Below are 26,434 nucleotides of genomic sequence, written 5' to 3'. Positions count from 1 at the left end.
CTCACTAAAAAGGCCTTCTAATCCTTTCTCCCTCTCCATGCCTTCAGGAACTCCAAGAACCCGAATGTTGGTTTTTTTAATAGTATCCTGAAGATTCCCCACAATATTTTTTAGATTTCTAATTTCCTCTTCTTTTCTTTGGTCTGACTGTATCCTTTCCTGTTCTGTCTTCTAAGTCCGATATTCTCTCTTCTGCTTCACCCATTCTGTTTTTAAGGCTCTCTAATGTGTTTGTCATTTGATCAATTGAATTCTTCATTTCATTATGATTTCTCGTCACTATCACAGTTTCATGTTCTACTAGTTGTTTCATTTCATTTTGATTCCTCCTTAATATTTCATTTTCGTGACAGAGATTTTCTATCTTGTCCATTAAGGATTTCTGTAGTTCAAGAATTTGTTTTTGAGAACTTCTTAATGTTCTTATCAATTTTTTGAGACCCGCTTCTTGCATTTCTTCTATCTCATCATCTTCATAATCTTGAATTGGGGTGTCTATTTCATTGGGGGGCGTCATAGTGTCTTCCTTGTTCTTGTTACCTCGGTTTCTGCGTTTGTTGTTTGGCATATTGGAGATATTCTTTGGTTTCTTCTCATTATACTGTGACTCTAGATTAAGTGGACTGTCTGCTTTTGATGGATCCTTAGAGGCTGTGATGGGTGTGGCCAGAGAGCTCTGTTTGGTTCTTCAGGGTTAAGGGTGCGTCAAAGGTGACTCACCCAGATTGTTCTCCCACTTGCTCGATCTCTCTCTGACTCAATTGGGAAGTAATTCCACACAGCTGAGTGGAATTGAGGGTAGCTGATGTATGAAATCTGGCCCCTGTGGGTATTTGTCTGGTTACCCCTGGGACCACACAAAGAGTTTATGCGGCCCTCAGTGTGGTCTCAAATTTCTCAAAAGTCTCTCACCAGTTTGCCCAAGTTACCAAGTTTGTGTACTCGGTGAGTTCTCCCGCCCTCCCCTCAGATTTTCACAGTCTCAGTTCGTTAGCTCCTCACTTTCACTAACTAAGTCTTAACCTCCTGTTATTTCTCCCCACCAGAGTCAGGTTTTTCTGCTTGGCTAATGGCCGGTGCCTCTTTACATACGTAAAATGGCGCCTGCTCTTTGTCTTGCTTGGCTTTGTAAGGTGAGTGGAGCGAGAGGCTAATGTCCGTGCCGGTTCCCCTTATTTGTTCATTTTTTCTCTCCTCCAGCCAGCCTGGTGAACTTTCCCCAGTGGGGCTTTCATTCCCTCTAGACTCTTTCTGCCTTTCCCCGCAATGTCTTGGGTTACCGAGGTTTTTATCTCACCTCCCCTTCCAGCGCTGGCGCACAGACTCTGTGGCGCGGCTTCTGCCCAAAGGACAATTTCTGAAGTTGGAAAATTTAATATTGACACACTGTTATCTCAGTCACAAATTTTGTAATTATCACAGTATAGTCATTTATAGCTAGTTTTATTTTCTCATCCAGTAGTCCAAAATATACTTTGTTCTCATGCTGATGTAGTTTAGTTTTCTTTAACTCAAATCAGTTGCACACCTTTGTGTGTGTGTGTGTGTGTGTGTGTGTAGATGGCTATTTTTAAGGACAACAAACATTTATTTTATAGAAAGCACCTCACTTGGGGTATGCCTATTTCCTGATGATTAGAGTCTAGTTATGAATATTATCAGGTATGCTGCTGCGGTGGTATCATGCCCTGCTCAGTGCATTGTATCAGGAGGCACAAGGGTTTGGTTTGTCCAGTATTGATGGCCTTAACTACAGTCCCTTAATAAGGATAATGTGGTCCATGATCTTGTACTGTAAAGCTACGTTTTTTTTTTGATAAATAATCTGTGAAGAGACACTTGGAGACAATGTAAATATCTTTTTCCTAACTAACGTTTGCAAGTTTTAGCATCCACTGATGATTTTCCTAACTGCACAACTCCTTGTACAATAGTTAGTTCTTCTGTAAAGAAGAACGTCCCTACCTTCCAATTTTGGTATTCATTTGCCTCAGTATAAACACATAGATTCCTTACTATCTTCATTAAGTTATGATCCATTATTTATTTTAATTCCCCAAATTCTCACATTAAGTAGAAACATCTTCAGACTAGCTGCTCTGATTGATTTGTTGCTGTCATTTTTATTTCCTTATCGTATTAGTAGGGTTCCACCCTAGAAACAGAAACAGGAGGAGATTGACACAAGGATAAACACACAGATGAATACCTGCAAACTAGATGGCTAGCTAGATATGAAGAGGTTTATTTCAAATAATTGGCTTATGTGCTGTGGAGCTGTCTGGTAGATAGGAAACCTGTTGGGCACTCTGACAGACTGGCAATACTCAGCAATTTTCCTCCTCTTGAGGGAAACCTTAGCTGTGTTCCTAAGCCATGTTAACTGATCAGATTACCCAGGATACCACTCTTACTTAAAGACACTTGTTTGTATGCGTTAATCACATCTACATAGCACCTTCACCATAAAAGCTAAATTAGTGTTTCATAGAGTACATGGGGCTACAGTGTAGCTGAGTTGACACATAAGATGATCACATTTACTTTCCAACATAAATCTTCCAATTTCATCTTATAGTTTCCCTGTCAGTCTCAGAACTGGATTTTTCTATAAGAAGGTCTGGCTTCTTTAACTGGGCCATGGTGGTTAGTAACCAAGATCTGGGTGCTGGGTGGTCATTGCCTTTGTGTTACAATTGATTTGAGCCACCTATAAGCATGCCATAAATATTTCTTATGGTTCAGTCTATGAGTTAAAATTTCTCTTACCCTTTCTTTGCCTGAAAATTGTTTTATTCAAATATTACTTTTTCTATTTTTGCAAGATATTTTATTCTTCCCATAATTGTTTCTGATGTAAAGTCAGTCATTTCATCACACACACACACACACACACACACACCCCATCTAAGAGGAGAGAAACAGAGAAAATGTCATTTTTGTTTGGCTGATTTTCAGATTTTCTATTTATTCTTCAGTGTTCGGTAGTTTGATCATGGTATGTTGGATATTTCTCACTCCCTCTTCCCCTCCCCCTCCATCTCCCTCTTCCTCTTCCTCTCCCTCTCCCCTCTTCTTCCTCTCTTCCTCTTTTCCTCCCCACCTTCTACCCTGCTCCTTTCCATCTTCATTTTTTAATTTCTTCCTTTATTATTCTTGAACTTTGCAAAGTTTCTTGGGATAATATTATGTTCTTCCACTACATCTGAAACTTATTGACCACTATTTCTTCAAATTTTGTTTTTGTGTCATTTTCTTCCTTCTCTCCTATCTGAGTTCCAATTGCATATATTATAATCAGTTTGATATTATACCACAAAGCTCTGTTCATTTTTTCCTAATAGATTTTCTGCTCTTTTCACTTTCGATTTATCTTCAATTTGAGATTTTCTCCCACTATTTCCAAATAAGCTGATGAAACCATCTAGTAAGTATTTTTCATTTTATACATTTCCTTTTTATCTTTTAGAGTTTCCACTTAGTCCTCTTTTTATAATTTCCATTAGTCTGTAAATTTCCCCACTTCTGACCACTTACACTGATCATGTTTTCCCTTAAGTTACTAATACACATATTATACTTATTCTAAAGTTCTTGCCTTCTAATTCCAACCTCTGTGTAATCTTGGAGTCTATTGCTATGTACCACACTTCTCTTCACCATTGTTTCAGGTTTCCTATTTCATCCCATGTCAAGCAATTTTTTTAACGGGGTGGATGTTTTTATTGATACATTCATTTTAAAGATAGAGACTATATTATTTTGCCTTGTTACCACTGTAGATTTTTGTTTTAGCAGGAAGTTAACTTCATTGGAATTAAACCCCAATCTCCTCTGGAATGGATAACAGCTGAAAATGCTCAGTTCTTTCAATCTTCCAGCTGTTGCTTTTCACTAGGAACTTGGGTATGTCTTCAGTATGTGCAAAAGTGAAGCTTTAGCCAAGGGTGGGAAAAATTCATACAAAGTTTGAAAGTTTCCTTTATGTGACTCTCTAATTTCTTGGATTCTTCTTCTGTTCTTTGTGTTTTTCGGCATCTCCCAAGTCTATCTGCCGACTCCTTGAGCCTATAAGACAAGAATTCTGCTGCAATTCTTCTATCTCCTGCCATGCAGGCTGGGATGGAACTTTAAGCTAAAAAGTCATATAAACACAAATTTTAATCCAGCACAGTGTCATCTTTCAGGGGTTTATTTTTCCCAGTGTCTATGCATTTTTTGTCACTCTACACTGTCTATATATATATGTTTGCTTATACTTTAAAATATTTTGCAAAAAGCATGCCCTTGTTATTTGCAGGTGATATTTTAATACAGAATGCTTTGCCATTACCAGAATTGGAACTCTCATTTTATGTAATTTTTATTTTTATAATTTTCATTTTTTAAAAGATTTATTTATTGGAAAATCAGAATTACAGAGAGAGAGGTAGACATACAGAAAGAGGTCTTCCATTCACTGGTTCACTCCCCAAATGGCCTAACAGCCAGGGCTAAGCCAGGCCAAAGCCAGGAACCTGAAGCTTCATCCAGGTCTCCCACATAGTGGCAGGGGACCAAGCACTTGGGCCATCTTCTACTGCTTGCCCATGGCATTAGCAGGGAGCTGGATTAGAAGTGGAGCAGCCAGGGCACAAAGTGGTGCCATTTGGGATGAGGCGATGCAGACTGAAGCTTTACCCACTACACCATAAAGGGGGCCCCCACTATAAAATTTTCAAAGATGATATTTTTGGAGGGTAAATAGTATATTTGACTACACAAGTAGACTGAATATTGTGCTACTATCTTCTAGTGATAGATATAATCTGTCCAATTGTATTAAGCTCCCCTGTCCTCTAGTTCTCTGTAACCTTATTCTCTAGCAATGGTACTGATGATACTGAGGGATGCTTGTATCCTACAATAAACCCACTCTAATGGCTATAGTTCACAACTCAGCAGACAGCCTACAGGCCAGATCTCATTCACTTACTATATATATCTAGAAATTTGATTGACACACAGCAAAGTTTATGTACCATGAGTGGCTGATCTCACACCACAGTGGCAGAATTGAGTAGCTGTAACAGACTACTGTTGGCAAGGGCAAATATATACAGAGTCTAGGCCTTTATAGACAAACTAACCACTTATGAAAAAAGAAGGGAGTGAAGAGGGGATTGAGGGAGGGAAGTATGGTTTTCTTCTTAGAACCGTACCTATGAGGCCGGCGCCGCGGCTCACTAGGCTAATCCTCCGCCTAGCGGCGCCGGCACACCGGGTTCTAGTCCCGGTCGGGGCGCCGGATTCTGTCCCGGTTGCCCCTCTTCCAGGCCAGCCCTCTGCTGTGGCCCGGGAGTGCAGTGGAGGATGGCCCAGGTGCTTGGGCCCTGCACCCCATGGGAGACCAGGAAAAGCACCTGGCTCCTTGCTCCTGCCATCGGATCAGCGCGGTGCGCCGGCCGCATTGCGCTGGCCGCGGTGGCCATTGGAGGGTGAACCAACGGCAAAGGAAGACCTTTCTCTCTGTCTCTCTCTCTCACTGTCCACTCTGCCTGTCAAAAAAAAAAAAAAACGTACCTATGAAATACATGAAGTCTGTTCTCTTTATGTTAATAAAAAAAGAAAGAACAGAAAAGATTTGGTAAGCTCTGGTTTTGACCAATGCAAAGTAATCGCTCATATTAAAAGAAGCCCCCTGAACATCAATATTTTGAAGAGCATCTTCTTTTGAAAAATAAATATGCTAGATAATTCACTCACTGTTGTACGCAGAATAGTGACCCCTCAGAGACACCCATAGCCTAACCCTCGGAACATGTGGAGATCCCATCCAGATGATCAGAGACTTGCAGATGGGAACAACAGTTCAGACCTGGAGATGTGGAGGTTACTTTTGGATTACCTAGGTGGGTCCAATATGGACAGAGGAGTCTTCGAAAGCAAGAACTTTTCCTAGTAACAGAGGAAGGGTCAGAGTGATGTGATGCGGTTAGCTTAAAAGCGCAGAAGGGAGCCATGAGCCAAAGAATGCCAGCCAATAAAAGGATTCCATCACAGCCTCTGCATGTGACCCTACTGACATCTGTATTTTATGAGTACGGTGTCAGACTTCTGACTTACAGAACTGTGAGATAATATACTTGTACTATGTTAAGACACGGAGTTTAGGATGATTTATTATAGCAGCAATAGAAAATGGATTCATCTGCATACCATCATGCTCATAGGGATGCATTCATTTCCAAATTACTCAAAAATTACACAATGAATTAGCTAAGCACGGAGCAGAGCAGAACATGTCTCGCTGAATCAGCTTTATTTTTGTAGAAACACATTTGGAACAGGTACTTTTGTATCTCTTTCTACCATCTGTGATGCCTGAAATCATTAGAAAAAAAAAATTCATGTGTGAAAGAAAGGCAATTCTAAAGATGTTCGTTGGGTTATGGTTGCCAGGGAAACCATTTTACTTGGTAATCAGTGTGTTTAGTATGTCTCTGTTACTTTGTGCTTAGCTCCTAAAGATACCAGTGCAGACTGAGTTCATGGAAAACACTGGGAAGGAAAAATGAAAAATGAAATACTAACTTCAATGAAAGTAAACCTGAATAATTTATTCCCAAGGAGTTGAAAAAATTAAGATAATGAATGGCTTTGTTTCATTTTTGTGCAAATTTATAGAATAAGATCAATTCTTCAATAGCAAATTGGTAGGGCTAACTCAGGTCCTTGGGATTCTCTTACAGTGCCTTGAGAGCAAGGGCATGGCTCACCCAAGATTCTCTTTTCAATATATCCCTCACTGCCTCCTTCCCTCACTCCCGGGTTCTGTCTCTGACTTTCTCTGCCTCTGTCTCTTTCTTCCCCCCAGCACTTTTCACCCCACTCAGAACCGTTTTTCAATCCTAACATGTGTGGACATGAAAGAGATTTGTGTGTTTAAGGACCCAGGTCAATATAAAGTGTTAAATCCTATTCACTGTCACATAGAATCACAGCTTTCTTTATACAGCTGAAGAAATGGTGCCCTAGAGAGACTGAGTAACTTACCACCACTTGGACATAGAGGAAATGAAAGAAATCAGCAAGACGACGATGGGGCACCAGGGAGGCATTCTGAGGCCATTGGAGCAATTTTTCTTGCAGAACACAAAGTTGACCCCATGGCTTCATCACTGCTAGACAATCTCATGTTAGTGGATGGTCATTTGAAATGTGATCGAATGAAGCAATGGCCCTTAGTATGCCAGTACTTCACAAATTATCAAGGGCTATTTCTTGGAAGATATGTTTTTGTTTTAGGGTCATATATGCCCCTTGCAAGTCTCAGAACCCAAGGGATTTCACCTTTGTCCACCAACACAGTTACTTTCACTTCTTGAGTTTAAATCATGTTGAAGTGCATTGTTGTGAGGATGATTAAATTTGAAATCATCTTGGTCAGAGAGATAGGCATGCAAAAATAACATAAAATGATTAAGTAAGAGAAAATTAAACAAAAAAGGGATTTTAAAAATTTTTTTTCAGGGAAGTGGAGAATTATAAGTGGACAAATGAGTGCAATGCTATCTATATTTATCCAATTCAACATGAGGTTTATTTACATCAGTTTTTTTTTAGCTCCATGCAATTCTTGAGCTGTATTGCTATGAACAATGAAATGAAGGGCAGGATATATCCATCTAATTTCTTTTTTTATTAATTTATTTTTCCCTCCAAAGAAACCTTTCATTTAAGAAATACAAACTTCCTGCATTTCATATGTACAACTTTAGGATATAGTGATTTTTCCCACCATACTTGCCCTCCCACCCACTCTCCCACCCCTCCTCCTCCTCCCTCTCCCATTCCCAGTCCCATTCTCCACTAAGATTTGTTTTCAATTAACTTTATATGCAGAAGACCAACTCTATACTAAGTAAAGTATTCAACAATTTGCATGGAAAAAAACAAACTGTTCCTTAACAGTTGAGACAAGGGCTATTCAAAGTCATTCCATCTTGAAGTTAATTTCACTTTTTTGGGGGGAAGGGATTTAATTGACTTTAAAGATGCATCCAAGAATGATATATTTTTTTGTGAGCACTTGGACATAGTTATAATACAACTCTTTGAGGACAGAGGTCCTGCATGGAAAGTTAGTGCACAGTGACTCTTGTTGCTAATTTAACAATTAACACTCTTACATATGTCAGTGATCATCCAAGGCTCTTGACATGAGCTGCCTAGGCTATGAAAGCCTTTTTAATCCACAAACTCCATCAGTACTTAGACATAGCTAGTAAATGTAAAAGACTAAAGTGAAATTTGTACATTGTCTCAACATGATCCAAAAAGATGTCATAAAATCTTTAAAATTTTTAAACACAGTTACATTAGCAATAAAATTTCTGGACAGTTTGAAACAGAGTACAAAGGCCCAGTCCTGGCTGTTACGGACAGTATGGGGTGAACCAGACTGTCTGTCAGTCTGTCTCTCTCTCTCTCTGTGTCACTCTGTCTTTCAAGTGGATGAAAGTAAATCAATAAACACTTTTTTAAAAATTACTAAAAAGATATATGGTTATGTAGTTTCCACATGATTGTCCACTCATTAATTATAGTAGCTACCACTTCTAAGTTAAAAATGAGAGGTTTGGGGGGCCAGGACTGTGGCATAGTATGCTAACCTTCACCTGCAGCACTGGCATCCCATATGGGCGCTGGTTCGATTCCTGATTGCTCCTCTTCTGATCCAGTTCTCTGCTTATGGGAAAGCAATAGTTGGCCCAAGTGCTGGGGAAGTGTGGAAGACCTGTAAGAAACTCCTGGCTCCTGGCTTCAGATTGGCCCAGATCAGGCTGTTGCAGCCATCTGCAGAGTGAACCAGCAGATTGAAGACCTTTCTGTTTCTCCCTCTCTATGTAACTCTACTTCCTAAATAAAGAAATCTTAAAAAAAAAAAAAGTTCATGGACAATGGAATTAAAAGAAAAGCTTAGGGGTGGGCATTTGGCTTAGCAGTTAAGCTGTTAAGATACCCATATCCTACATCAAAATTTCTGGGTTTGACATCTGGCTCTGGGTCCTGTTTCCAGCTTTCTGATAATGTAGATCTTGGGAGGCAGAGGTTAGAGCTCAAGTAATTGCGTTCCTGCACCTAGACTGAGTTCTCATCTCCTGACTTTCCTCCTGGCTATTGTGGGTATTTGGAGAGTGAACCAGTGGATGAGACATGTTTCTATCTGTCTGTATCTCTGCCTGTCAAATATATTTTCAACCAATACATGTTTATTCTCTTGCAAAATATTTTTAAACCCATGCATAGATATTTCATGGACTTTTTGAAGACCCTTCACAAGCTTGGATTTCAAAACGTTTCTGCACCAAAATAATTTTGCCTTTTAATTCTGTTTTCCATGACATACTTGAGGTACCCTTGTGTAAGTCCAGAGCTCTGGGATGGCTTTAACCTCAACTCTCCCTGGCTACATGATCCTAAATTTCACCCCTTTTCATTTTCTCAGACATACTACTTTTCACATGCTCTAGTGGCCATTTCCTTGCCTGTCTCCCAGGAGTCAGTTCCTCTGAACAGCACTCATTGAGAAACCCCTCTGGGAGGGCTTGGTTAGTTGGAAGAGGAGCTTCTCCAGTGCTGTTAAACGGACTATAAATGCCACTTAGATCAAGTTGATTGGCATTGCTGTTCAGATTCAATATACCCCTTCTTTCAGTTTGTTTTCTCAGTGTTGCCTCACATCTTTTGATGTTCTGTTACCAGATGTTGTGACAGTTAATTTTATGTGTCAATTTGACTAGGCCAAAAGATGTTCAAATAGGTAGTTGAACATTATTTGTAAGTGGATCTGTGATGGTGTTTCTAAAAATGATTAACATTTGAGTTGGTGGGAAGCAAGTAAAGCAGACTCTCCAGTGTTGGTGGTTACCATCCAATCTGTTGGGAGCATGCATAGAACAAAACAAGAAGGCTGAATTTGCCCTCTACCTGACTGATGGAGCTAAGACATCAGTCTGCTCCTGCACCTGATGCTCCTGTTTCACAGACCTGCCTATCTGGACTGGAATCTACATCAGTGGCTTTCAGGTTCTCAAGACTTTGACTATAACTTACTTTCTTGGGCTTACAGCTTGCAGATGTCATATGGTCGAATTTCTTAGCCATCATAATGGTGTGAACTGATATAACTTTACACACACACACACACACACACACGTGCATCAAAAAGTTCATGGGGCAGGCATCTGGTCTAGTAGTTAAGACACTTCATGGGATGCCAACATTCCACTTGGAATCCTTGTATTTGATTCTCAGTTTGCTTCTGACTATAGCTTCCTGTTAATATGCATCCTGTGAGGCAGTAGGCAATGGCTTAAGTGCTTGGTTCCTTGACATCCGTATGGAAGATCTGGATTAGATTCCCGGCTCCTGGCTTCCACCTGACTCAGCTCCAGCTGTTGCAGACACTCAAATAACTTTTTCAAAAGCTCATGGAAATATTGAAACAAAAGATAATAGATTTTCCATAAACTTTTTGAACTATCCTATGGACACATGTGTGCATGCATGAGTATTATATGTTTTTAAGGTTTAGGACTCCTATATCTCTTTGAAAAACTAAGTTCTTTATACAATTATGTAATAGTTACCTTAATTTCTGATCATTTTTGTGGTTCTGAAGTCAGCTTTGTATGAAATTCATATAGCTACTCCATTTGTAAAAATTAGTATTAGAATGTCATGTATTTCACCATCCCTTATTTTTTTAACTTATCAGTGTATTCACATTTAAAGTGAGTGTCTTGTAGATTACATGTAATGAAAATCACTGTGCTTTAATTGGTGTACTTTAACCATTAATAATCAAAGTCACCACTGACTCTTATGCAAAGACTACAATAACCCTTATCCTTATTTTTCTATAGGCAAAGAGATTCTGTTTCACTTTTTTTCTTTCTCTTTAGTTTTCTGAATTGTAAATATGATATACTGAATTGTAGACTTTTTGATGCTCATCCTACTTTGTGGTCTCTGACCTTGCCAGATGTGTAATTTGTTGTCTGCCATTAGTTTTGGAAGATTCTTAGCCATTATCATTCAAATGTTTCTTTTGTTCCATTTTTTCCTCCTAATTCAGGTATTCCCATTCTATATATGTTATACTTTTTGAAAATTGTCCTGGAGTAATTAGATGTCCTATTCTTTTTTTATTTATTTATTTTATTATTATTATTTTTTTTTTTGACAGGCAGAGTGGACAGTGAGAGAGAGAGACAGAGAGAAAGGTCTTCCTTTGCCGTTGGTTCACCCTCCAATGGCCACCGCGGCCGGAGCGCTGCGGCCGGCGCACCGCGCTGATCCGATGGCAGGAGCCAGGAGCCAGGTGCTTTTCCTGGTCTCCCATGGGGTGCAGGGCCCAAGCACCTGGGCCATCCTCCACTGCACTCCCGGGCCACAGCAGAGAGCTGGCCTGGAAGAGGGGCAACCGGGACAGAATCCGGCGCCCCGACCAGGACTAGAACCCGGTGTGCCGGCGTTAGGTGGAGGATTAGCCTAGTGAGCCGCGGCGCCGGCCTAGATGTCCTATTCTATCTTAATCATTCTTTTTCTGATTTCATTTCAGTTTGGGAAATTTCTATTCACCCATATTCAAGTTCACTGATTCTTTCTTTGGCCATGTCTTCTCAGTATTTTTGATTTGTAACATTTCCTTTCAACTCCTTCTTAAATCCTCTTCCTTCCCCTCCCCTCCCCTCCCCTCCCCTCTCCTCCCCTCCCCTCCCCTCCCCTCCCCTCCCCTCCCCTCCCCTCTCCTCTCCTCTCCTCTCCTCTCCTCTCCTCTCCTCTCCTCTTCTCTCCTCTTCTCTTTTTTTCCCCTAACCTGGTGCTTGGATTCAGTTCATTCTCCCTCTATGAAGCAGGAGCTAGGGGTGGGGTGACACAGGCAAGCCTTTTCTTACTGCTTTTCAATGCAACTTATCTTATGATTATATTAAGACTGTGGCCTCTCACCTGGCTTTCCTAGCCCTTGTGAAGGTGATTTGATTTGTATATAGCTGCTGTTCACACTGGTTTCTCTGTAAATAAGTAGTCACTGGAGTTTCCTAGTCAGTTTCTATTTTTGATCCTTAGTCCTATCTGCATCATTATGCTGTATTATATATATATGTGTGTGTATATATATATATACACACACATATATATACATATATAATACATACTTATATATATATACTATGTATATATATTACTTCTTTTATTAGATCCCTTACTATATTAATCATAGTTATTTTTAAATTCTCTATGTGGTAGTTCCAAAACATATGTTGTATCTGATTCTGGTTTTGATGTTTACATCATGTCTTCAGACCATATTTTTTTTCTGAAAGTTTAGCGTGACTGATAATTTTTTTGAAAATTTATCATATATTGGGTAATAGGAACTAAGGTAAAAATTGTTTAAGTGTAGGTTTTATGTTAATCCAGATGGGAGCTAGTCTATGTTTAAAGTTTATTGCACATATAAGTGCCAGAAGGTTTGCATTACTCTTTTGTTCTCTTTTTGTCTTTTTTGTTGTCTTTGGACTTCCCTGGGTGCCCCTCCTCAGGAGAGTCTGCATCTTGTAGCCCTCTCAGTCATCATCCACTGGAGCCCTGTAACGTGGTGAGGTATGGAGAAAGGGCATATTCCTTAGTCTTGCAATGATATCCCTGACTCTGAGTGTGCTTGTGCTCATAGGTTGATACCTTTGCAAATGTCTCTTAAATTTGAAATTTCCTTTTCCCCTTTGGGGGAGCCAGAAAGTCCAGAGTAAGTGGTAGTTGGTTTGTTGTCTCTCTGCAGCACAGTGAGATAAGGCTCTGGTCAAACTCTTTCTGCTGCAGTATAGGCTTTTTCATAGAAGCTTCTTGATTTATTTTGTATTGGCTCCTCTTCCCACCCAGCTGTAAGAGATACAGAGGCTGTTACTGGATCCTGACCAGCACATCTGGTGGTTCCTGCAGTTAAAGGAATCCAAGTGTAGCCCACCTCCAAGACTGCACCTTCCAGGAAACCATGACTCTCACAGCAGTCACTACTCGACCCACAGCAACTCTCAGAGTCACCAAGCAAACATACTTACTGGTTTGCAACTCCTGTTGCCTCTGCTGATCTGAGGTGGGACTCCTTGGATTTCCCGGCCTTTCAGATTTCAAGATAGCAGCTTGCTTTGCAACTTTAGTTCTCTGATGGTCTAATGAAAGTCCTTTCTTTTCAGTTTGCTCCATTTTTTCTTAGTTAAGGACAGGAGAAATGACGTCTAAGCTTATTCCATATCAGAGCTGAAAACAGAGGTGACTTCCTGTCTGTTTTGTTATAGCTCATATTTAGTTGAAGGCTATACTGACAGAGTAGATGCTGAGAGAGAGAGAGAGAGAGAGAGAGAGAGAGAGAGAAACTGCTAAGCAATTAGCAGCAGTGATTTTCAGTAACATTTTTCTAGACAAGAGCTAAGTCACAAATTTTATTTTCTCACCTACTTTATGGAAATCACCGACAAAACGAATTGAGCAAGGTGCTCTTAAACACGTTCCCTCTTTCCTTTTCCTCTTGCCCACTACAGTTTGTGCCTTTTGTTTCAGATTCATTGGGTTTGATTTAGAAAATTGACATTTTACTTGACTTTTTTCCTAGTACTTATAGATTGCTACAGAACATAGAGAGAGGTACAGCTCTTCTCCCCTCACCATACATTCCTCGGTCCCTAAAATTCCATCCCAAACAACCGTCTTTGAAAGGCCCTCTGTCCATTCCCCTTCACAGTAAAGTTCGCCTTTGTGTTGCTGTCGGGTGTTCTGCTCTTGTATTTGGATGGGAAGTCTTTGACAGTGAGCTAGTTAGAAATGACATGTTTGGCTTTGATGGGAAAAGTCTCGAATCTTCATTCCCATAATGAGTTTTTTTCTTTGAGATGAAATTTCCTATTTTCACAAAATTCCCAATTTTCCCTGAATAAAAAAGTCCAAAGAAATTGCCTGGTTCAGGAAAAACTTCAGTGTGACATGGCTCTCCATGATGTGATCCAGTGTCACTTGATGCTTATCCTGTTTCACAGCTCAGATAAATAAAATCCAGCCTTCGCATGTGCCCTCGCTCATTTGGTCTGGACTGGCACTCTGAGATGAGCTGAGTATCCCTAATCTGAAATGATCCAAAATCAAAACTTACAAATAATTTTTGTAGAGGTTCAGAGATGGATGGCAGGAGGAAAGGAGAAAGGGTGAAGATAGGAGGACAGGAAGGAGAGCAAGAGAAGTGGTGAGAAAGCTCCTACTGGCTGGTTCACTCCTGAAATGGCCAGGACTGGGGCAGGTCAAAGTCAGGAGCCAGGAGCTGAATAGAGATCTTCCATGTATTTGACAGGGCTCAACTATTTCAACCACCATCTGCTGCCTCCCACAGCCTGCATTAGCAAGAAGATTCATCAGGAGCGGAGCCAGGACTTGAACTCAGGCACTCTGAAAGGGGATGCAAATGTCCCAACCAGCATCCCAAATGCCTGTCCCTAAAATCTGCAACTTTTTGATGCCAATGACTTTCTGACATGATGCCATACGTGAAAAATCCTGTATCTGATCTCATGGAATAGGTCACAATCAAAACGTCCAGATATTAAAAATACTGATTAAAATTACCTTCTGGTAATATATTTAAAGTATGCATGAAACATAAACGAGTTTCATGGTTAGACTTGGGTTCATTGCCTACCTATCTCATAATAACATACAAATACTCCCCCAAAAATGCAAAATGTGGAACACTTGTTGTCCCAAGCATTTTTGATAATGGATACCCAAGCTGTCCCATGTCAGATAATCTGGCACATTATGTACAAAACGGGGTAAAAGAAAACTGCTTGTGATGGAGTCTGCCTTTGCCTCTGGTCAAAGTGCAATGTGTGAAGGATTGTGATAAAATTGATTTTTATATTCATATTGGTAAGGGACTTGATGCTAAAGTGCTTACCATGAGAAATTCTTTTGAAAGTACATATCTATTAGAAAAGGACTGTTCCTTTAAATATCATTAAATGCAATAGTCCCTGTAATTTTCTAAAGCTGCCAAAAGTGTACTAAAGAATGGAACTTTCTGGAGTGCACTTAACTTCATATTTTTGAATGCTAAGCCCTGCTTCACAGACTTCAAAGGGTATTGAAATTTGGGAAACTCAAAGGTTAAGTAGATGAAAGGGCAATGAAAAGGAAGAGGGCAGAGGGAAAAATGAGCTGCAATATGTTGGGATTATTCATGAAGATATTTTCAGAGACAAGTAACTTTTTCCACAGCAGAAGAACACAGAAGGTAAATATGAGGACTGTAGTCATGAGAACTAGGCTCACGATTTACCATGACCTTCTTTCTCTCAGTGTTTAAGCCTCCCAGTTGTTGCCATGTTCATCTTCCTGGTATTTCTATGAGAAGAGCAGGAGCAGGTTCTGTTCCCAGCTTGCACCTGGAGAAGTGAAATTCTCCCCATGGATTTGCTTATCAACCTGTATTTTGGCTTTCACAATTAAAAATTTTACAGCCCCATATTTCCTAATCACTGGCTTACAGGCAGCACTAGTCTAAGATAAAGTTTCCACAAGTTCTTGAAAAAATAAATGAGTTTTTGTAATGCCAAATCCATTCCATTTGAAAGACTGACTTCCAAATTATGATTATGTCTTTTCTACATTTTTGGTTGCAGGAAACGGATATTTTTTCTTGTTCAGCAAAATTTACAAATCTATCTCTAAGATTTTTTTTTCTTTTAAAGAGATGTACTGACCCTGAAATACCAAATGCTATTTTATTTTATCTTTAATTCCAAAATTGTAATATATACACAGACTGTTCTCTTTTTTAATCAGAAGTAGCTAATGAAAAACATAGGTAAATATCCACGTGAATTAATGTAATACTTTTCCTCTTTGTGTTTCTAAGGACTTTATTCATTGGACTATTTTGTTGGTGATGGCTACTGTATGCTGAACACTCACCCTCTGCTGGGTGCTAGGTTAATCGCTTGCCATGAATGAACTCATCTAATCTTGCCCATATGCAATGAGGGAAAACCACAATTATCCTCCATTTCCTAGTAAGGGAGCCATATGGAGTTTTACTGAGCTAAATGAAGGTTGACTGAGCCACATGAAGAAACAGAATTTCAAAGCAGGGGGAAAATGCAGACAAAATTCAAAACCATCCCACTTAACCACATGTGCTTTCATCAATTGAGTTTTTCATGTGGTAAATATTCTGCAGGTAACATAATTATTAAACAATAGGTTCAATTGAAAAGTCAGGTTCATAACCTACTGTGCCTAGTTTCTTGCTCTTAGGAGTCTGTCCAATTCTGGCCATAACTGAGTGAGCAGAACAAGAATAGTAAGCATATTATTTATTTAGTATTGTTTATTGAGCTCATACTCTCTGCAAGGCACTGTGATGGCCATCACAAAAGGATTATCTCACTTTATTTTCACAACATGGGGTTAGCATTGTGGCGCAGCCTAAAACTCTAGTATCCCACATCCGAGCTCCAGTCTGAGCCCAGGCTCTCTGCTTCCCATCCGGCTGCCTGCTAACGCACTGGAAAAGCAATGGTGGGGGCTGGTGCTGTGACTTAGCAGGTAAAGCTGCTGCCTGCAGTGCTGGCATCCCTTATGGGCGCAGGTTCGAGTTCTGGCTGCTCTGCTTCCTATCCAGCTCTCTGCTATGGCCTGGGAAAGCAGTAGAAGATGGCCCAAGTCCTTGGGTCCCTGCACCCGTGTAGGAGACCTGGAAGAAGCTCCTGGCTCCTGGCTTTGGATCAGCACAGCTGTGGCCATTTTGGCTAATTGCAGAGTGAACCAGCGAATGGAAGTCCTCTCTCTCTCTCTGCCTCTCCTTCTCTCTGTGTAACTCTGCCTTTCAAATAAATAAATAAATCTTAAAAAAAAAAAAAAGAAAAGCTATGGAAGATGGTTCAAGTGCTTAGGCCCCTGCCACCTATGTGGGAGACCCAAATGAAGCTCTTGGCTCCTGGTTTTTGGCTTAGACCAGCTCTGGCTATTGCAGCCAGAGTAAACTTGGGGAGTAAACCAGCAGATGGAAAAGTTTCTCTCTCTCTCTCTCTCTATCTCTGTCACTGCCTTTTATTTTTTTTTATTTTATTTATTTATTTTTTTGACAGGCAGAGTGGACAGTGAGAGAGAGAGAGAGACAGAGAGAAAGGTCTTCCTTTCTCCCTCCAATGGCCGCCGTGGCCGGCTCACCGCGCTGATCCGAAGCCAGGAGCTAGGTACTTCTCCCAGTCTCCCATGGGGTGCAGGGCCCAAGCACTTGGGCCATCCTCCACTGCCTTCCCGGGCCACAGCAGAGAGCTGGCCTGGAAGAGGGGCAACCGGGACAGAATCCGGTGCCCCGACCGGGACTAGAACCCGGTGTGCCGGCGCCGCAGGTGGAGGATTAGCCTAGTGAGCTGTGGCGCCGGCCATGTCACTGCCTTTTAAATAAATAAAAATAAAATATTTAAAATTTTTTATCACAAATGACAGGGATAGACGTCTTAATTATCCCCACTTGATAAGGAAAATAAAGCTTTCGGAGAATAATTTGACCTTGATCCTATTAATAAAATGGGCACATCATACCCTGTGAACAAAATGCAGTGCAGTTTTCTTGTATCAATGCAGTTAGGTTTTTTAAGAGAGCTAATCATTGGAAAAATGATTGGAATAAAAATAGTGGACCAAATATATTTTTAACGGAGAAGTAAGTTGATATAAAATTATAATTTTGAATATTCAACTTGCTCTTTCTCATTTCTTGTTCACTTTTTAAGTTAACATTCAAAATGTGTAAAAGCAGAGTCCCATTTTACCCCTAAGGGAGAGTAAAAGTATCCTCCTTGTCTGTTTTTTTAATGTTTATTTATTCATTTGACAGGCAGAGTGATGAAAAGAGAGGGAGTGAGAGAGATCTTCCATCCAGTGATCCATTCCCCAGTGGTCTCAGTAGCTGGGATAGCGCAAATGCAAGTGCTTGCGCCATTTACCTGCAGTCTTTCCAGGGTGCACATTAGCAGGAAGCTGGATGGGAAGTGTAGGAGCCAGATCCCAAACCTGTACTGCCATATCGGATGCTGGCATCCCAAAGAGCAGCTTAACCCGCTGCACCACGATGCCAGCCCCCATTTTCTTTTATAATGAGAAAAATGCAAAAATTAACTAGACGTAGCAACTGTTACCCAATTTCAAACTTGGCCGTGAATATGACTGATAGACCCTTCCTAAACTGTGCCTCCTGGTGTTCACACCGTTGTCAAGACTCACCCTCCAGTGCGGACAGCACCTGTCACTGGATCCGAAACAGCAGCATGTGAGAAAAGCAACGGGATCTCTCTCCTGCACTGGGCTGGGTTTTATGACCACAGCAGTGGGAGTTATGACATGAGTAAGGCTGTCTTCCTTAAGGACATTTTAGAAAGACTCCCTTTCATGGGCCTGGAGGAAGCAGCAGCCAGGAGGTAAATGCCCATGTTGGAGAAGCTCAGGTGTCAGGGAACTGGGTGTGGCCTCTAGGAGCTGAAGGTAGTCTCCGGTAAGAATTGACTCTTCATTTCCTGCAGCCTCCAAAACACGGATTCTACCGAGAATCGGAGACTCCTCAGATGCAGGTCTTTCCCCAGTGCCTTTTTGATGAAGTCTCATCAACACCTCATTGAAGTTTCTGGAGACCTTGAAGCAGAAAACCAAGCGAGGTTCGTAGCCAGGCTTCTGCCAAACAGAAACAGAGATGAAAAATGTGGTGTATGTAAACTGCTGAGCTGGCAATAATTTGCTAAGTAGCAACAAGGAGCTAACAGGAATAAACACCCAAACACACACTCACTCTAGAAAAATCTTGCTGAGACTGAAAAATAGCAATGATGTTGCTAATGATACCACGGCTGAGGTGTCCGTGCTCCTCTAGGGGGCGCCCACCCCGCTAGATCCAATCCCTTTCTGGCCTTCTCAGGGACCCTGCCCCTTACTTCTGCCCTCTCTGGCACTATCATTTTTTGACTCCTGTTGGATTATTTTCATGTGCGTTAGTAGCAGATTGATAAAGAGGCCCTAAGGCTCTCATCCCCCAAACCTGTGAGCATTACCTCATTCAGAAAAGGTGTCTCTGTTGATATGAAGAATCTTGAGATGGGGAAATTATCCTGGGTCATTCACTAATCACATGCATCCTCACAGGAGGCAGGCAGATGGATATTTGGAATGATGTGGCCACAAGCTAAGAAACACTACCAGCCAGCAGCAGCTGCAAGAGGCAAGACAGAGATTCTCCTGAGGGAGTGTGGTCCTGCTGTAACCTTGATGTTGGACTTTTAGGCTCCAGGATTGTGAAACAATTTCTTAGTTTGTGGCAATGTGCTGCAGACACCAACACAGTTTGCAAATGTGCTCTTGTTTCTCCCATCACACAGAAAAAAAAAAGCTCTTAACTTTATTATCCCCTCTGGATACCATTGTTTTCTTTATTTTTTAAATATCTATTTATTTATTGGAAAGTCAGAGTTACACACAGAGAGAAGGAGGAGCAGAGAGAGGGAGAGAAAGAGAGGTCTTCCATCCACTGGTTCACTCCCCAGTTGGTTGCAATGGCCAGAGCTGCACAGATCTGAAGCCAGGAGCGAGGAGCTTCCTCCAGGTCTTCCCATGGGAGTGCAGGACCCAAGAGCTTGGGCCATTTTCTACTGCTTTCCCAGGCCAAAGCAGAGAGCAGGATTGGAAATTGAGCAGTTGGGTCTCGAACTGGCGCCCATATGGGATGCCAGAACTGCAGGCAGCAGCTTTACCTGCTAGACCACAGCGCTGCCCCCTTCCCCATTGTTTTCTTTTTTTTTTTTTTTATTTTTTTTTTATTTTTTATTTTTTGACAGGCAGAGTGGACAGTGAGAGAGAGAGACAGAGAGAAAGGTCTTCCTTTGCCGTTGGTTCACCCTCCAATGGCTGCCGCGGCCAGCGCGCTGCGGCCGGCGCACCGCGCTGATCCGATGGCAGGAGCCAGGAGCCAGGTGCTTTTCCTGGTCTCCCATGGGGTGCAGGGCCCAAGCACCTGGGCCATCCTCCACTGCACTCCCGGGCCACAGCAGAGGGCTGGCCTGGAAGAGGGGCAACCGGGACAGAATCCGGCGCCCCGACCGGGACTAGAACCCGGTGTGCCGGCGCCGCTAGGCGGAGGATTAGCCTAGTGAGCCGCGGCGCCGGCCCCCATTGTTTTCTTTGTAGGAGAATTTCTCAGAGCAGTTGTCTACACTTAAAGACTCCAATTTGTCTCCTCTCATCGGTCTCTTCAGTCTATTTTTTCTTTCTCATGCCACTGAAATTGCTCCTTAGTATTGCCAGTGACTCCTAAGTGGCTAAATGCAATCTTCCTGGCTTCTCCATGCCAGTGCATCCTGTTGGTCACTGTATCACTGAACACATTAAAGGGTACTGTTTACTCAGCTTCCAGGACATGGCATGGGCCTGCTTTTCCGACCTGCTCTTTCTTGGTCTTCTGTTCTGGATCTGCTTGCCATCTCTTCCCCTTGGGTTTTCCTCTATCCCGACTTCATCCTTTGAGATCTCAACTGAAGTTATGGCCTTTAAATAAAACCTGCATCCAATGACTCCCAAATTTAGATCTATGGCCAAGATCAAGCCCTTGCACTTTCAAGATTCCTTTCTAATTGCTTACTCAATCTGCTTATTCACACGGCTGACAAACATCTCAAATACTGGGTGTTCAGGACCGAACTGTGAACTCCTACTCCACATCTGCTTCTTGAACTCTATTACCAAACTTGCAGTTACTCTTGTCAAAATCCATGGGGTCCCCTCTGCCTCATTGCTTCCTTCACATTCCGCTTCCAACCCATCAGTCCATCCTGTCAGTTCTCTCATCAGAACACACTTCAAAGTCAATGATGTCTCACCAAAATTCGTTGCTAACACCTGATCGGTGCCACCTTTAGTTTGCACCCACGTCACTGCAGTAACTTCTTCAATGGTATCCGTGCCGCCACTCCATCCCCATTTACACCATTGACAATGCGGCAGCCAGAGGAGCCCTGTTACATCCTGAGGCAGGTGTGGTTGTGGCTCTACTCAGAGAACTGGCCTGCTCTCCGCAACCTGGTAGCTTCTGCAGATCTTAATTCAAGTGTCACACTCTCAGTGACACCTTCCCTGGCTGCTCAGTTTGACATCACTAGCCCCCTTCCAACATTTCCCAGGTGCCTTCCTTAGCACTTGTCATCAGGTAACACTCTTGTAATATGCTTCTTTATTTTCTAAAACCCCACTGGAATATTAGTTTCTCAAGGGCACTGGATTGGGTTTTATTATAGCAGTGCCTGGCACCCAATAGCACTCATTAAAAACTGTGAAATAAATGAGTCTATGAACATGCTGCATGGAAGGGTATAAATAGCATGAAATCACAGGCAGAATAAATGCATTGTGAACAGATAAATTAAGAGCAGGGTCATTACAAAGGCCAACAGAGCTAATACAATTATCACATAAGCAATGTGATGATTGCAAGTAAGATAAATTGGGCTCACACTTTGAAAAAGAATGTTTTGCCTCCCGTGTGATGTAAAGTCTTCAATGTGTCTTTGGCATGACACTGTGAGGTGGATCCGGGGCTTAGTTTTATCTCCTTTATTTAATTGTTGGACCTTTTTTTAAAATGCTTTTTCCATTATTCATATTGTGACCTTGATTCTTCCTTTTTTTTTTGCCATGAAGACAAGGCCAGTTGATTCTTGCAAAATTGAAAAATATCCTCATCGGGGTCTAAGGTGATTGGTAGAACATTTGGAGAAGAAGCTCCCATTCATACCTCAGCGTTCAGAACGTTATCCCCAGCTGGGAGGTTCAGCAACACAACATCATGTACTGCTAAAATCAGGCTGCTCCTCCGCACTGGCTGTAACATCAGTGGACGTTTCTTTGTTGACAGAAACTAGCTTCAGTTTCCACTAACAAAGGTCAAAGTCGGAGTGAATCAGTGAAGTCAGTGTGATCTGAGGAGATATGATTAGAAAAACATAATGTGGTCTGATTCTCAGAAATATAGAATAATTAAAAGATATGAAAACAGGTGCAGAGAAAGCTATTATGATACACTTCTATTTGTCCCTGGGGCTAAGTGCTCCTAGATGGATACACTGACCATGTCAGAAAACATGGGACATATCCAGTGCTCAGTCTAGAGAAAGCCTCTATATTGAGCCTCTTTTCTGTGCGGTGTCTTACAAAACACCCAAAGGAGCACAGAGAGACTAAAGTAAAATACTAATCATTCTGTATCAACTCTGTTTGCTCGATAAACATATTTTCCTAAAATTGTATTTCTGTAATGCAAACTATAAGCCAGCATAGATACATGCTCTTTTGTGTTTGTTTCTTTACATCCAGGTCTTAGGGACTTACAGGTTCACACCATGCGCTGGGTACCCAGGAATGTAGACTGGACTGCCTTCTCACGTTTTGAGGACTTACAAACAAGTCTTTCCTTTGTCTTCCAATACACTTTTGGGTATTCTGTGTTAGAATAAAACTACTTGTTTGAATGTAATTTATTTCATGTTCTGGGACAATTATGGCATGTTATAAAGATAGCAGTTGAGTAAGGGGTAGTTTTTTAAGCTCTTTGAGGGTGAGTATTGTATCTAATTCATGCTTCTTGCTCTTAAAATTATCTGAGCACAAAGCAAACGTTAACTTTATGTTTTCAATGAAGAATGAATTGTGGCCCTCTGAGGAGGAGAATGATGAGACTTGAGATGAATACTTAAAAGGAAGAAGACTGTGGAGGAAACACACCTGAAGAGATAAGTTATAAGACGCCAAAGAGTCCCTGGCAATTTCCCACCTGATGAAAGTCCAATGCCAGTCTAGGGCAGGAGACATCAGTTCCTGGGAAATGACTGTGCCACTCTACCATGGGGCAGGTGCCGCTCTGCACTTTGTGGGATCTCCGAATGCAAAAGCAGTGCTGAGGCCGGCACCACGGCTCACTTGGCTAATCCTCCGCCTGCGGCGCCGGTACCCCAGGGTTCTAGTCCCGGTTGGGGAGCCGGGTTCTGTCCCCGGTTGCTCTTCTTCCAGTCCAGCTCTCTGCTGTGGCCCAGGAAGGCAGCGGAGGATGGCCCAAGTGCTTGGGCCCTGTACCCGCATGGGAGACCAGGAGGAAGCACCTGGCTCCTGGCTTCGGATCGGCACAGCGCTGGCCGTAGCGGCCATTTGGAGGGTGAACCAATGGAAGGAAGACCTTTCTCTCTGTCTCTCTCTCACTGTCTAACTTTGCCTGTCCAAAAAAAAACAAACAAACAAACAAACAAAAAAACGTGCAGAAAAGCAGAAGCAGCTTGGGTCAGCTTTACTCATTGCATTGCAGAGAACAGAAGCGTGGGCCTCTCTGAGCTCCAGTTTTGTTCCAGGAACAGTGACTCTGTGTTGTCAAGGTAACCATAAGAATCCTTCCTGCAATCAGATAGGAAGGGTTTGGGACCTTAGTCACAGAGGTTGGAAGAGAGAGGTCTTGGCACCTATACTTCAAGCTGCACCTGCTAGCAATGTACAAAAATATATCTTTCTCTATATTATCAAGGCAATCACTATTTTCTGTTAATTTCCCTTGTCAGGATAGTGTGATTATAAAAGATGCCATTTTTAACCAAAAACCTTCCTCTTCAAGTGGACCTAGTGATTGACATTAAAGGATTTCCAACCACTCCAACTAACTAATTTTTAAAATGAATGTTCTGACCATCTGGACAGTGGCTCCCTTTCCTCTAGCCCTGCTTCAGTGAGATTACTCTCCCCTAAGGCCCTACTAAGTAAAACTTTCAGAGCTGCTCTTTGAGTCTTGATGATTTGTTTGAAGTGGTAAGTCTACTTATTTTAGTCCTTGCATAACACTTTTTTTTTTCTGTTTCATAAAGTAGATGAAAGAAGTTTTGACTTTAGAATATGATCACATCTTGGTCACAGTGCAGGCAGGGAAAAGGAAAAAAAGAAGTGATGTGAACATAGTTATAATTTGTATATGAATGAGGATAGGCTCACTACTATGCAAACAACCTCAGTATCTTAACAAATAAATCTCATTTCCTAATCATGTTGTAACCTACACAAAGACTGATAGTTGTAGGATCTTCTGAGTCAGTCATGGAAGTGGGACACATAACATTCTACTGGTCAGAGACAAAGCCCCATAGCTTAACTAACAGCAATAACAACCAGAAATATACTGCAGAGGAGTGTTCATGAAAAAAAGGTGCCATGTTAACACTCGTGTTTTCAAACACAATGAGGGTAAGTGAAGTTGTGAAAAAAGTATGCAGAATTATCAAGGCAATGAGAAATGAAACCCTGAAATGGAATCTGAATTACTTGGGTTGAAGGCAAAGGAAATTTTCACATTAACTGAGTAGGTGAATATGAAAATAAAGGTAGGAAGACTGCAAGAAGGTGGAGCTGAGAACCTGGACATAAGCGCTTCATCTTGATCTAATCCTGACATATTCTACACAAGTGACTTCACTTCCACAGACTTCAACGTCTTTTACAGTATATGGACTTGGAGCAGAAATAAATGAACATATTCTAAGATCACAGCTCTTGACTGGCCGCTGAAATATATTCTTGTCATTCATTTAGGTTGTGATATTTATGCCTTTTGAAGAAATTTAAAGACACATATTCCAAAGTCACAAATAACGTCAAGTATTCTACTTAACTATGCTTACTTCCTGCTATTTGTATATTTAAAATTCACTGGTTCAAGGTTTAGAGTGACCCCATCTTTCCGGTTACGACAGTTCGCTTTAATTTCTGATAGTAACCCTTACGACTCATGATGCTCTAACTCTGGGCCAAACCCTTTACATATAATGACCATTAAAGACAAGTCTGGTTACCACTACCTCAGGATGAGGAGATTAAGGGAGAATGATTGGGTGGTTTGATTTAAGGCACAACAGAGCTGACTTTAAACAGGTATGTTTAATAATATGCAATACAGGCCGTTGCCACGGCTCACTAGGCTAATCCTCCGCCTTGTGGCGCCGGCACATCCGGGTTCTAGTCCCAGTCGGGGCGCAGGATTCAGTCCCAGTTGCCCCTCTTCCAGGCCAGTTCTCTGCTGTGGCTAGGGAGTGCAGTGGAGGATGGCCCAAGTCCTTGGGCCCTGCACCCCATGGGAGACCAGGAGTACCTGGCTCCTGTCATCGGATCAGCGCAGTGTGCCGGCGGCAACGCACCGGCCATGGCGGCCATTGGAGGGTGAACCAACGGCAAAAGGAAGGCCTTTCTCTCTGTCTCTCTCTCTCACTGTCCACTCTGCCTGTCAAAAAAAATAATATGCAATCATATCAGGAATACCAGTAACTGTGGGGAGCAACCCGGACTAGACTGAGTTACTGGAATTAAGACTTATTCTATGCATCTGCTCTCCCACAATATGGCGCTGGGAGAGAAGAAAACAGCTTCTACCCAGCTGCCTCTCACCAACTTGACAAGCTGCAAGAGCCGCTGCTGATTGGAGGAGAGCGGCGTGCTCGGCGTGTGGGCGGTCGAGTTAGGATTGGCAGAGGAGGACTATAAAGGAGGAGAGAGACGGCATGCACAAGGAACATCTAAAGGAACACCTGAAGGAACACCTGTGCAGCCCCCGAGAGAGCCGGCCGGCGGTGTGCCGCTCCCCTGCGGAAGTGGGGAATGTGGCAGGGGGAACCGCCCTTCCACGGAGGTGGAAGGGTCGGTAGCCAACCCGGGAAGAACCAGCAGCAAACCCGGGGAGGGCCGAGCAGACGAAAGAACAGCGCAGGGTCCTGTGTCGTTCCTCCACGAAGAGGGGGAGCGACATAATGGTGCCGTGACTCGGATATGAAGCCTAGGCAGGTTTAGTGTCGTTCCTCCATGAAGAGGGGGAGCGACATAATGGTGCTGTGACTCGGATATGAAGCCTAGGCAGGGTTTAGTGTCGTTCCCCCATGAAGAGGGGGAGCGACATAATGGTGCCGTGACTCGGATATGAAGCCTAGGCAAGGTCCTGTGTTGCTCCTCCATGAAGAGGGGGAGCGACATAATGGTGCCGTGACTCGGATATGAAGCCTAGGCAGGGCTTAGTGTCGTTCCTCCACGAAGAGGGGGAGCGACATAATGGTGCCGTGACTCGGATATGAAGCCTAGGCAGGGTTTAGTGTCGTTCCCCCATGAAGACGGGGAGCGACAAGTAACAATATTAATTAAATCATTATTCAAACTATGAGAACATTTAATAAACTCAGAACTGATGGATTAGCAGATCAAAACTGATTATCTTAAAGGTTTAACAGACAAAACCCCACCATATCCTAAAGCTCTGGGTCTGTGATTGTTTGTTCTATAAATTCCA

General features: G+C 42.1%; 1 long non-coding RNA gene across 1 annotated transcript; it reads left to right on the top strand.

Moving 5' to 3' along the window:
* Positions 1-1,044: 1,044 nt before the first annotated feature.
* Positions 1,045-22,587, top strand: LOC149126214 (uncharacterized). Its single transcript, XR_016234929.1, has 3 exons — positions 1,045-1,133; positions 18,621-18,752; positions 22,450-22,587. It is a non-coding gene; the product is annotated as an uncharacterized LOC149126214 (long non-coding RNA).
* The last annotated feature ends 3,847 nt before the right edge of the window (positions 22,588-26,434 follow it).

Source organism: Oryctolagus cuniculus, chromosome 6 (genome assembly GCF_051225735.1).
Source record: "Oryctolagus cuniculus isolate XC-2025 breed Fujian yellow rabbit chromosome 6, ASM5122573v1, whole genome shotgun sequence".
Taxonomy (NCBI): domain Eukaryota; kingdom Metazoa; phylum Chordata; class Mammalia; order Lagomorpha; family Leporidae; genus Oryctolagus; species Oryctolagus cuniculus.
This window is presented reverse-complemented; position numbering and strand designations above follow the sequence as displayed.